This window comes from Crinia signifera, chromosome 2, assembly GCF_055691185.1.
Source record: "Crinia signifera chromosome 2, ASM5569118v1, whole genome shotgun sequence".
Taxonomy (NCBI): domain Eukaryota; kingdom Metazoa; phylum Chordata; class Amphibia; order Anura; family Myobatrachidae; genus Crinia; species Crinia signifera.
In genome coordinates this window covers 68,597,423-68,610,047 of record NC_139218.1, presented here as the reverse complement: position 1 = coordinate 68,610,047, position 12,625 = coordinate 68,597,423, and the positions used below count along the sequence as shown (strand labels likewise).

Sequence of the window (12,625 nt, the reverse complement as noted above, 5' to 3'; positions counted from 1 at the left end):
AATCGGGTCGGTCGGGTCCCATCGCATACCTTAAGTTAAGGTATGCGATGGGACACGACGGGCACCGTGCTAGGAAACAAGTACCGAACTTAAATATGATAGGCTTACCTGAAGAGGAGTATAGGAAGTAGTGCTTAGCAATTACATTTATTTATGTATTGCCACTAAATAAGTCTATAGACCTCAATAATATATTTAATAAACTGATACATTTATATTCTCTGATATCATTCAGTCATGAAATGAATATGTTTGTAGACTAGTGTTTGTTTAAGGTGTAAAATGAAGTCTGTATATCACTATTGCCCTAAAGCGGGTGGTAGTAGTAATACCTCCATTCTCAAAATGATGTCATGTATATCAAAGTGGTTGTCAATGAAATCGTCAGCAAGCAAGAGGGATGATGTCATCAAAATGACATAATTATTTAGATATACTGTAATGTCATGATACAGTAAATCTTATATACATGGGGAGGAGAAAATATACTTGAGTTTCGTATGTTATGCTTTTATAAATACATTCAAACAAACAAACAAACAAACAAACATAAATGCAATATTCAGTTTCTATTTCTCAGGCATTGAATGGGTTACAGATTTACAAGCCATTTACTTATCACTTTGTACATAAATTGCTTTTGACTATTCATGTGTAATGTAAACGGCAACCCCTAGAGGGCGCATGAGAGTTGTCACAATGAAAGACAGACAAGTTTACTTGCCTGAAAGTGACGCAAAGATGTCTTACAGAGCCCTTTGGCAGTGGATTTATCTGCAAATCAGACCATGTGAGGGGGGATTGGTGTACAAAAGCTGTGCAGGATGCTGAGTCCTACACTGAGCAGCTGAAGGCTCAGCAGGTGTGGACAGGGTAAGGTATATCCATCTATGAAGACCATAATATCTGCATACATTGCATGCTGCTAAACCTTACAGGTAACTAGCTTCATGGACTTGTCTATGTACTGTACATACTGTAAAGTGTATCTACTATTCTGTCTGTGTGCTGATACAGTAGTGGTGTTTCATGGGGTATTAGATCCCTACTAGTCCCTTAAAGGAGCAGAATCCTTTTGCTATCAAATAATAGGGAGGAGGGCTGTTTGTATTAATACATAACTTTCTGAAAACTATGAATTAATGCTGAATAGATGAGTGTATTTTCTACATTTAAAGGAAAAAAGAAAAAAGTTTTATAGTGTAGTAATATATATATAGTAGTAAACAGGACTAGAGGATGCAGCTATTAAAGCTAATTCCTTATACAGCTGAGTTTTATAGTTTAATGGTAGAGTTTGTGGAACTACTTATCTCTCAAGCTCTCTCTCTCTTTCTCTCATTAACTTTATCATTTTCTCATTCTTTCTGCCTCTTGATAAAGTTGTGTATTAGCTGGAGAGTTTGGGACAACGTTTTGGACTTTGTTTAAAGAGTTTATGACTCTATAAACATCACATCCCTGTGTGATACAGTACAGTATGTAGTGCCGGTTACCTTCACAGCTGCCCTGTTATGTACTATTACATTATAGGGGTATTTTGTAAAGCCCGGAGAGAGAGAGAGAGAGAGAGAGAGAGAGAGAGAGAGAGTTATGAGAGATAAAGTACTAGCTAATCAGCTTCTACCTTACGGTTGATCCTATTGATTGTGATGAATTTGCCGTTGAGAATCATCACAGCATCAGCCTCACTTTACGGCATCCGGAATTCGCCCAAAAGTGCTTGCTGCCACATATCTCGTGAAGGGTGTGAAATCGGGTACCATTGCCAGTTTAAACGCCGTGGGAACAGCACCTTGCACCCTTCGCAATTAATAGGATCATCCCTTAAATTTGAAAAATGACAGGAGCTGATTGGTTGTTATTTATCTCTAACAATTGTATCTCTTTCCAAACTTTGATAAATACGCCCTATAACATATACAATTATACATTAATAGCATGTTATTTGTTAAGAATATTATATTCTATATACAAAAAAGTGCTACTGTTACTGGATTCATAGGGACATTATATTTGAATGGTTTTGTGAAAATAACTGTGTTCAGCTTTTACACGTGTTCAGCGTGAAACATGCAAAGGAAATGAACATATGCAAAGTACTGCATGTTATTGGTCAGTTTATTATTCCATCCTGATCATACAAGTATTTAATTGTTCTCTACTTTCCTGTACCTTGCTGCTCTAGTATAGGACATGGGTATGATTAGGAATAATTGAGAAATTGAAAGCTTTATTATAAACATTATTTCATGAACAAGCATTAGGCGAGGGGAGCAGAGCACATCTGCTTGGATGTTCGCCGAACAGATACAGTAAGTAATGTGTGCCTGGAAGGAAGGACAAGTTTTTGTAGAACTTGCTTATTTGAAGGCTTTGGGTCCTCCGGTTTGTTGTGAGATTTCTTTACGATAGAGAATATCATAGCACACATTTGTTCTAAAGTATAGTTTTAATGAGACTCACGCTGGTGGAATAGTCTTCATCTCAGTTCGTTCCATAACAACAGTGTAATTTATGTGTAAGATAGATGGTATACATGTTAAAAGCCAAACAATGGATAAATGCATTTAAACCAGAAGTATACATGGTAAGGCTCTGCATCTAGAGAACTACAGATCCTTGTGCCTCCTCTCAGCCAGAAAAGTTGAGAGTTCATTCTACCACATCTGGAGATCAATAGGTTACTCTGTCCCATAATTAAAATTAAGCCAACAACATTATTATCCCTGTTCCCACTGTCATGCAATGCACATTGCATTTTAAACTTTGATGGATTAAACTGGATTAAACAGAATTGAAAAATCCAAATCAGAAGTCTGGTGAGTGTCCTCAATTTCTTCTGCAAGCTATATATATATATATATATATATATATATATATATATATATATATATATATATATATATATATATATATATATATATATATTATCAATTGGAAAACATTTATTAACCAGGCTTTGATTAAGATTCTACTTTCACTCTTTACAAATGTTACACAGTACTCAAACAATGAACTTGGGAAAGTTGGAAAGTGGAATTATTATTTACTAAATGTGGCTCTCATCGATTTTTATTGATCACAAACCAATCTTAATCGATGTTGGGTTTCGAGAGCTTAAATGTCTTAAAAGATGATTTCAAAAATGTTTTAAATATCTTTAAATGATAGTAAATATGTGTTTTAGCCTTAGAAGCACAATATTGATATAGATTGATTTTCAGCAATGTGGAATCAATACAATCTATTGCAATCAGCCTTTAGTAAATATATTCCATAATGTCACAGAATCTTCTCTGGCAATCTACAAATGGAGTAGACTTTATTGCATACCATAGAATAAAATATTTGTTTTGCAATTATCTTGAATATTGCAACCTTTTTAAAGCAAAACTAATCAGAGATGAACATGGGATATCACATGCGTCTTTACGTAAACGGGTGTCGGATGACCTCTCGGCAGTCGGTATTCCGACAGTGAGTATACTGATGTCGTTATCCCGACTGAAAAGCCCAACAATTGGGATCCTGACTGACCGGGTGCTATTCTCCCTCGTGGGGTTCCACGACCCCCAGAGAGGGAGAATAGAACCTGTGGCGAGGGCAGCGAGTCACCGAGCCCACCAAGGGCTTCTATGCCCTCGCCCCCCTACCGGCAGTCAAGATTCTAAACCCAACTATCTGGAGGTCATACCACACCCACAAAAATAATGGAGCAAGTAAATTGTGTAATATTGCAATATGCGAAACATAGTCTACAAAAAATATTTTACACTATATTACCGAAATCAAAAACAAAATTAAATGCATTGCAGATGGTTTTTGTTAATACCAAAAAGATTAAGTTTCCATAAATATTACCCCATAAAAACTCTACAACAGGTGGTGTAGGTATTCAATAATGTGTAGGTTCATTTTTCTATTGAAGAACAAAAGTGCGGCAGCTTAAAGTAACACAAAATCAAATCTGCTTACTCAACCTCTATACTTTCCTGAACATCATTCATTTTTGTTTAATCATTAAACAAAGTGACTTTTTCTTAGAAAGCCAATAATAACATTTGTGCAGTTTAATTGCATAGTTTTTTAAACAGATTTGCACTAGCACAAAATGTTTACAACACATTCATATTCTGCAGATTGATTTTTTATAGATCTGGATTTATAAGTAGGGCATAAGAAACTCCGTGCTCACACACAGATTGGCACTTGGATAGGTTCCCGTAATTCTGAAACAGAAAACTGATATATCAGTGCGACAGGAAGTTGCTCTGTCATTCTCTCAGCTAGCTGGCTGTAAAATTAAAAAGTTATAGGAATCCAATTCCACTATTCATGCAAGAAAATAAGGGGTGAAATGTAATAGGATGAGAGAATCAGAAAGTGAGAGATTTGGTAAGAAATCCCCAGTTTTCTTTAAAGCGGCAATCATTGACACTGCAAAACAAGTTTGATTTGCAGTGTAAATGATTGCCGCTTTAAAAAAACAAACCTGGAGATATCTTACCAAATCTCTGACTTTCTGATTATCTCATCCTATTACATTTCACCCAAGATCCCCTATGTTAGTGATAACCAATAGTAAAACCGGGAATCTGATGGAAAAATAGGTACGATACTAATCAGCACCTGTAGATGAGTGTTTCTGTAGATTACATTTCAGAGAGTATTTTACAACTTAAAATGTAGTTAACATTTTTAAAGTTAAAATATGTCTATATTTACCGTTTTTGCCGGCATATAAGACGACTGGGCGTATAAGACGACCCCCCAACATTTCCACTCAAAAGACAGAGTTTTTTATATAAGTGCACCCGGCGTATAAGACGACCCTCCCACTTGGAGGCATGTTTTTCATGGGAAAAAAGCAGTCTTATACGCCAGCAAATACAGTAAATGAAAACAAATCTGCTAGTATATAGACTCAAAATACGGATGTCTGGGGATTGAAATTCACCTTTGTGCAAAATAAAAAACGATTTACCCACTGAACCCTGCCCCACTTAAAGTGACCCCCCCCCCCTGCACACACACACACATATACAAATAATATGCATATTAACATATAAAAGTCACAAAACTCCTGTGCTACTGAGTTGCACCATGGCAGGTTTTGATGAGAGGGTCTGTTTAACAAGAAAGAAGGCTAGATGCACTTTAAGTGGACACATCTGTATGTCTGAAAGCTTGGTGATTGGGTGGACAGAGGTGGGGTTCCAGCCAGTCAATTTCTGTCATTTTTCAAACACAGCCTGTGAGGTGACAGTTGGAAGCTGATTGGGTAATACTTTGTCTCTCTCAACTTTCTGTTGCTAAGCTTTTATATATTCCCCTTACGCACTTAATAGTTGATAGGTTTGACACTTAATAGTTGATAGGTTGACAGTTTAAACATAGCAGCATACATGGAACATTAAATGTAAAATTTATAAACGTATACATTTTTACGGGATTGGCACGAAATCCAGATGGTTGGAAACAAGCAGTCCTGATAAGAATTTTCTCCCTAAACTTACCCCCTTACCCTCCCATCATATTCTAACCCTAACCGTTCCCCTCCTGCAGCATAACTTTAATCTTCAGCACCTCCCACTGCCTAACCCCTAGCTAATTGTGTAACACTAACCCCAACCCCTGAACTTGCCTCTGGGATCCATTGGGATTCTGTCTGTCATGACCCCAACTGCCAGGTTTTTGACCTCATCCCATTTTTACTTAGTTTTTCTTAGAAACTTCAGCTGGTGCTTTAGTTTGTCTTACCTGGTCAATGCGTCCAAACCCAGACTTTTAGACATCCAGACAGCAAACTTATATGGGTTTAGTTGATTTGCGTGGCTAAACCTAGTGCTTTCAGCCAGGTTATATGCTAATGAGCATCTAATCAATGTAACAATTGAATTGTTTTAAGAGACGCCCATTACTATAGATGGCCATCATAGGGTGTGCTGCACAATTATATTTCCCCCAATGCATCTGTTGTGCAGCACAGCTGATCACTGATATATCTTAATATACATCAGCACATCTGGCTGTATGTACGGGCAGTATGCCACCCATATACTTGCTCAGGGGTTAACATCACAGCAGGGTAACAAATTGAAGTACTCATTCAGCTGGATGACTGAACAAACAAATTTGACAGTCAATCGGTGACAGTGGTGGCTTCAAAGATGGGGCTGTAATGGAGTTCAGAATTCAAATAGGAGAGCCGAAACCCAAAGGAAATCCAAATATTGCCAAACATTGCTGGCTGGGACTCACTGGCAGTTGGTGTGACTCCCTATTTGGACTGTGCTGCAGCCTCACCTCGGGAGCCAACCACTTACCAGTTTACCTAGATCATTCACTCTGTCAGCGCGATAGTGAATCCTCCTTTAAGTCATGTATCTCATGGCCGATTCTCTCATTTTTGTACTCTAATGCAGCATTGTGACTAGTTTAATTGGCCTCTTAATTGCATTTGTCATAGGTCGAAACTTAAAATACATAGAAAAGCTTATTTTAATCATACTATCAATACCAATAGCAGTGCTACTGTATTTACATCCCTAACGTCTATCATCAGAGCTTTCCAAATAATAAAAATAACAAGGAGCTCTCTAAATTTATCATGAACATCTTCCAGGATTAGGAGCACCTGATAGTGAAAGGCTGGAGAGTGCTGAGGAGGAGACAAAGGCAAGAACACCCGATGGTGAATGCTGGAGAGTATTGGGAAAAAGTCAGAAACAGGACCACCTGATGGTTAATGGCTGGAGAGTGCTAAGAAGGAGGCAGAGCCAATCTCACCCAATGTTGAAAAGCTGTACAGTGCTGAAGAGTAGACAGAGGTAGGAGAATATAATGATGACTGGCTGGAGAGTGCTGAGAAGGAGGCAAAGAAAGAACCCCTGATGGTGAATGGCTGGAGAGTGTTGAGGAGGAGGCAGAGGCAGAGGCAGGAGAATCCGATGGTAAATGGCTGGACAGTGCTAAAGAGGAGGCAAAGATAGGAGTACATGATGGTGACTGGCTTTAGAGTGGTGAGGAGGTGGCAAAGGCAAGAGCACCCAATGGTGAATGGTTGGAGAGTGTTGAGGAAGAGTCATAGGCAGAAGCACCTTATGGTTAATGGCTGGCGTAACTTGTATTGCCACACCACTAGAGTAGAGAGTATTGAATTGTAACAAATTCATCTGTTTGAATAAAAAAAGTTTACTGGGTACAGCAGACTCCCCAAAATCAAGTATTTCTGTGTTTGCCCCTGACCTTCCATGATCTAGAGTCCTCAAAGTAGGTAGTGCTGCAAATAAAGGGTAATGGTTGGTGGGGCATCCAGTTTATAAACCTGCTTTGAAAGTGGGTCTTTATGTTCAGAATTAGCCTTCACTGTTGGTTACAGCTGTTTGGAGACACTTTCTTCACCTGCATAGTTACAGGTGGCCATGAGCACCCCTAGCCTTCTTTGGGTGCAGAACTGTTAGAGACTAAGGGCTGTAAATAACTTATTCTTCCCATTGTGGGATATTCATTACAAGGGTTTGTTGGACATTTAAGCTTTTGAAGCTGGTGGCTGTGCCCTCATTTCCAATAATACCCATGTTGCTGGGGCTCAATTTCAGGATGCTAATCCTCCTCCAGCCTCTGCATGTGCTGTCACTTAGGTCTATAATGACTCCAGCAATAATCGTTCCACGAGTATGATGGCAAAAAAGCTTGATTCCTACACCCTGAATCTTCTACTACTATTAGAGGTCTTAGGTGAATCCCCAATTCCTGTTGCTGCCTTACTCTGCTTTGTTACTGCTGCTTTGTTGCTGCCATCCAACTGCTAACTACCGCATCTCTTGGTTGCCCAATGCTACCCTTCTTCCATACTTCGGTGGAGACTTACTTTCAGTGGGTTACACCTTGCTGCTTATGCCTCCCCCATGGCTAGTGTTCACTGCTTGGGCATGTCCTCTCGGTGGTCAATGAGCTTCCATGCCTCCCCTGTCTTAGTCTGTCATTTATGTCCGACAGTGGCTTCATCCAACTGCCGATGCATACTGTCTGGACTGCCCTCAGGAGCTCTGGCTATGGTCTTTTGGAGTGACTCCCTGGAACAGCAATTGTATATCTTCATCATGTAGCTGCTTTGCATCACCAGACCCACACTCGGCTACCTTGCAGAGCACCATAAATCTGCTGCTGATATAGTGGAGAGTCACCTACAATGTGCACACGTCAGACACAGGAGATTGTGACTTGGACTCCTATATGCATGTGGACTGTTTTGTTGGGAATATTTAACACAGCATATATCTGGGGATATGAGGGCCCCTGTCTGCCACTGTTTAACACAAGTAGTCCCTCTCTCATTTCCTCCTTCACTTCATACAGGTTTGGGGCTTAGTTGAAGAGACACCTGCTAAGTCTAATGCATAAAAGCTTTGTATGGTGGACCTCCATTTCTGTATATCCCCTACATATCTTCTCTACTTTATTGTCATTGCAACAGGGAAAAATAGTGCAACATTTCCTCATGTGTCCTAAAATACTAAACACACATACTGTATATATACTGTATATATATATATATATATATATATATGTATAAAAGTGGACCCATCACTCAGGACTTGTCATCTGACCCAGTCAGTAGAACAACTACAGCTGCAGGTTTTGATCTGAGGAAGGGGATAACACCACGAAAGCTTGTCATGCTTTTAAAATACACAGTTTTTCTTTCACTACCCCTGCCTTTAGAATGCCATTTATTTGTACTACATATATAGAATTTTGCATTCGGGCACCAGGGTTTACTGGATTGTTGATTGGAGTGAGTGCCGGCTAATTTGTACTTCTATATATATAGTGGTAGATGCTCAATTAGTTTAGTGATATCATTCAGGTGCTTGATAGGGATGGGTAATCTTGAGCATATAATTTAAATTATATGGAAGCCACAAAGCTTGGGGCTTTCCATATATTTATAATAAATATTTAACCAAGATCTCTGAATTCTTTTACCATGTAGATTTAAATCTAGCTACTGATATTATCATTCAGTGTGCTGGGGAAACAAAGTGCTTTTTCTTGTCCTAAAATACTAACGCACTATTGTATGTGACGTTGAATTGCTTTCACAAAGTAAAGGTTTTATGGCCTCTTTAGTGTCTAATTTTTTACTTTGCTGGTATTTGTGCATTTTGTTAGTTTTCAGTTTTCTAATGTACTCTTTGTAACTTCAACGCCACATTGTGTCGATATATTACTTTGCTCCTTTTCCTGACAGGTGTGTGGGGGGGGGGAGTATAAAAACAGGGTTACAAACCATGCGCTCTCTGATTTGGTTCAATGACAATGGATAAGAACACGCATGTGACCCTTGTTCTCATTTACAGCCTTGTCATCTGTTTCCCAAGATCCTCCTCCAGCTGTCTGTGGGTGGAATGCAGCAAGTTTCTGCATTTGGCAAAGGACGGCTTTTGTGGTAAGAGTCGTCCTATGTAATGATGGGATCTCCGGGTTAGAGTGACATGTGCACCGCCGGGAATGCTGAGAGGTATTCGGTTGGTTCCCTCACAGCAGAAATCTGCAATAGAAGCCCATAGGCCGATTTGAAATGCTGTTACCCACCACATCCAAGCCGCGGAATGTATTGCATTCCAGGTACATATGCTGACCGGAGGTTTCGGAGGTTTGGCCGCATTTTTCTCTTTCATGCATCTTGTCCGCTGTGTTAATGGTGACTCCTTCATTGCGGAGCTGGCGGCAGCACTTGCTGCGATTATTATGCCTCAGCTTGGTGAGAAATGTAAACATTTTGAGACTAAATAATGTATATTTGTGTCTAATGTGGGATCTGACACTCCCAAGCCATCTGATAAGGGGGAGGAGCATGGGTGCTGCTGCGAGCATTGTAGACTCAAACTAATCAGGTTTCTTGTGCCCCATCTTTGCCAATCATGTCAGGAAAATTTGACCATTTGGGGAGTAAGTGTAGTCATACTTTGGGGTTTCTTACATGAGTGGGCTCTCCCATGGAGCTACAACTCTGATTACCAAGGTGCCACTTTGATTGCAGTTTTCAGCTTCACTTCTGCTGCTGGACTTATAAGGCATATGCAGCACTGTGTAATCACCCTTACATATCAAACCACCTGGAAATCTCTATAGGCAGATGCATAACACTACTTGTATTTCTGGACAGAGTTGAGAGACTCCTCAGGGTTGAGAGACTCCTCACCTCCCTGTCACCGCCCAGCAGAGGGTATGTTTCCATCCCCCCCCCCATTCAATAGCAGTGTGTGTATGTCTCCATATCCCCCCCACACGCCAGAAGTGTCTATGTCCCACTAAGACCATTCCCCAGCAATGTGAATGTCTCCATGACCCCCCCCCTTTTCACCAGAAATGTGTATGTCTCTATGCCTCACCCCTCCAGTCACAAGTGTATATCACTCCTCACCTTCCACCATATCAGTCACCTATGTGAATGTCTCCATGTTTCCCAGTGTTTCTATCTCTTTTCTCTTTCTATTTTTCTTGTGTATCTGGCTTTTCCTTTCTCTCCTTCCTTTGCCCGAGTGTCCTATTACACTCCTTATTATATCTGTTTCTTTCCCATCTAACAGGTCTCCCAGAGCACCCACCTTTTCCCTGTGTCCCCGCCACTTTGACTTTTCCTCTGCCCGTATTTTGACAGTCCCGGTCCCCACAGTTTCTGATGTCAGGGAATCAGGCCAAAATACTCTGTACATCTCCTAATTTATTTATTTACAGTTTCTTATATAGCGCACACATATTCCGCAGCGCTTTACAGAGAATATTTGAACATTCACATCAGTCCCTGCCCCAGTGGAGCTTACAATCTATATTCCCTACCACATGTACACGCACATAGACATTCTAGGGTTAATTTGTTGGGGGCCAATTAGCCTACCAGTATATTTTTGGAATGTGGGAGGAAACCGGAGCACCCGGAGTAAATCCACGCAAGTACAGGGAGAATATACAAACTCCGCACAGTTAGAGCCATGGTGGGAATCAAACCCATGACTTCAGTGCTGCGAGGCAGTACCATTACACCATCCGTACTGCCCTAAGCCACCTCCCTGTCACCGCTCAGTGTATTTTCAAACCATTTCTGAGACCATAGGTCTCCTGTGCGCCTTAATCACAACCCTGATTTGAGGCCAAGGGCCTGATTCTGATTCACACGCAAAAGCAAATTCTCTCTCTAATGGACAAAACCATGTGCACTGCAGGGGGGCAGATGTAACATGTGCAGAGATAATTAGATTTGGGTGGGGATGTACTTCAAACTGATATCTATATTGCAGTGTGAAAATAAATCAGCCAGTATTTACTCTGCACAGAAACAAAATAACACCCAATCGAATTCTCTCTGCATGTTACATCTGCCCCCCCCCCCCCCCCCTCCAGTGCACATGGTTTTGTAGATTAGAGAGAGAATTTGCTTTTGAAAGTGAACCAGAATCAGGCACAAAATGTAAAAACCTCAGAGATCGACAGCAGTGCAGGATGCCGGCCGAACTAGGACATACCCTCCAACATGACCCATTCCATTAGGTACAAAATGGTGTTCCTGGACTTCCCTGCCAGTGGCAGTTACACATACGAGCCTGCAGCACAGTCCAATATTAAAAATTGGGAGACACACCTACTGCCACCCCAAACATCACTGACAGTTGATGTGACCCCCCTCCTCTCTTTGAATATTGGATTGTGCTGGAGCCCCACCCCTGTAACTGCCACTGGCAGGGAAGTCCAGGAACAGAACATTTTGTACCTAATGGAATGGGTGATGTTGGAGGGTATGCTAGGAAGGGAAAACATTTACAAGGCATAGTTTTGTATTTTAAATGATTGCCCATTTTAAAAAATCCTCAGAGTTCAGCCGGCATCCCGCAAAGCCGCAGAACATTTGGCCCTTATTGTGCACACTATCTAGACACGTGCACAGTGTGGTTAGGCACATAATATCAAAATCGCTCCACATTTGATCGGGTTTATTACAGCACATAACTTTTAGGAGATCATTTCTTACTGTCTTACTCAATAAAAAGAAATAAGAGAGGTAATGTTTAACTTCCTTGACCTTAATTGCATGTAATTAGGTTATCCAGTATACCTATTTCAGACATTCCCAATAGATCAGATTGTGATGGTCTTGTATATGTATATATATATGTACATATACAAGAACATCACAATCTGAGCTATTGGGAATGTTTGAAATACTGTATATGAAAATATGAAATCTCTGAGCCATCATGATGACCATGTTTGGTTTCTTGTATAAAAAGTTTTCAGTTTTAGAACCCATGAGGTTGATAGATGAAGCGGTGAAAAGAGAGAAGTGGACCAGTGGAGAAGTTGCCTATATTATCAACCAATCAGCTTATACCTATCATTTTATAGAATGTACTTTATAAATGCTTCCTCAAAGCTGATTGGTTGATATGGACAAATTCTGACTGTTACTGCACTCTTTTTAAAAATGCATATATCAACCCCTTTGCCCCTTATTTATAGTAAGATGCTATATTTTAAGATACAGCCTCTACCATGGAAGTTAGGAGATGGTTGGACGATACTTTCTCGTTCTCCACTTTATCACTCTTCAAGGCTTAAT

General features: G+C 40.2%; 1 protein-coding gene across 2 annotated transcripts in view; it reads left to right on the top strand.

Moving 5' to 3' along the window:
• The first annotated feature begins 736 nt into the window (after window positions 1-736).
• SLC6A4 (solute carrier family 6 member 4) overlaps window positions 737-12,625 on the top strand; it is a 142,389-nt gene continuing 130,500 nt past the window's right edge. Inside the window, exon 1 of one of the 2 annotated variants that reach the window (XM_083172306.1) lies at window positions 737-873. The gene's annotated coding sequence lies outside the window, so the exon portion shown is untranslated. Of the gene's footprint in view, window positions 939-12,625 lie in introns of both variants that reach the window. The other variant, XM_083172305.1, reaches the window with a different exon arrangement.